This window comes from Bison bison, unplaced genomic scaffold, assembly GCF_000754665.1.
Source record: "Bison bison bison isolate TAMUID 2011002044 unplaced genomic scaffold, Bison_UMD1.0 scf7180017864492, whole genome shotgun sequence".
Lineage (NCBI taxonomy): Eukaryota > Metazoa > Chordata > Mammalia > Artiodactyla > Bovidae > Bison > Bison bison.
Window position 1 is genome coordinate 9527930 of NW_011495051.1, and position 940 is coordinate 9528869.

At 48.9% G+C, this 940-nt stretch overlaps 1 protein-coding gene across 3 annotated transcripts in view; it reads left to right on the top strand.

Moving 5' to 3' along the window:
• The window catches only part of SRGAP3 (SLIT-ROBO Rho GTPase activating protein 3), a 243994-nt gene that overhangs the window by 1166 nt on the left and 241888 nt on the right, over positions 1 to 940 (top strand). The gene's annotated exons all lie outside the window — the stretch shown is intronic.

Below are 940 nucleotides of genomic sequence, written 5' to 3' on the forward strand. Positions count from 1 at the left end.
AGAGCGCTGGCGCTGGGAGTACAGATTGTAGAACGGGCGGCGATCACTGCATTGCAGGTGTGTGAGGAGGATCCTACACCCAGCTTTAGGAGTGTCTCAGATACTCCATCATCTTGGCTGTGACATGTTACTCTCAGGCCATTTTGATAGTCACTGCCAAAGACAGTCACTACCTCTTCCCCCCGCCATGCAAAAAGCCCCATAATATGATGTGTGTTTTTTATGATCTGCTTTTTTTTTTTAATCTCTTTCTCCCTTCTGTTTTTTGTCGTTGCTTTGCCTCTACCCCTTTCTCTGGTTTGGAATTCACATGCATATAATGTAGGAAGCAGCATCCCTGGGCTGCACTTCTTTTTCGGTGACTCTCGGCTGGCCTGGGTTGCCATGGATTAACTGTTATGGAGCATATTGATCCAAACTAATGCAGGCATTTAGGCATAAAAAGGGAGCTCAGTGCAGAAAATGTATTGTCTCGCAGTGTGCGGCCCCCATCACCGTCCGTGCACTAGTGTTTAGGGTCATCAGCCTTCATTGAAAGCCAGCAGTTCAGTGTGCCGGCTAGGAGATGCTGCCTGGCTTCCGTAGTGTCAGGGAAAGCCTGCCAGGAGGGTGAGATGACCTCTGGCTGCTTGTTCCAGCTTTAGTACCACTCACGGGGTGCACACTCCTCTCAGAAGCCGCTCCCTAAATCCACACTAGCAAAGGGAAAGAGGAAACCAGACACATTTGCATAGACAAATTCAGGTAGATTCCTTATTCAGGCCAGACTGGGGCTTCTCGCACCCTTGTGAGCACTAGGCTTAGCTTTGGCAAGGAAAACATGAAAGCACCATCCACCATGCTTACCCTTTCTTTTAGGATATACCCTAAGGGAAGCCTGGGCCTCTCGGCATCTGATTTCTTTCTGGTCATGGTTGTCCTTGTGGTCTCTTGTAGAAAG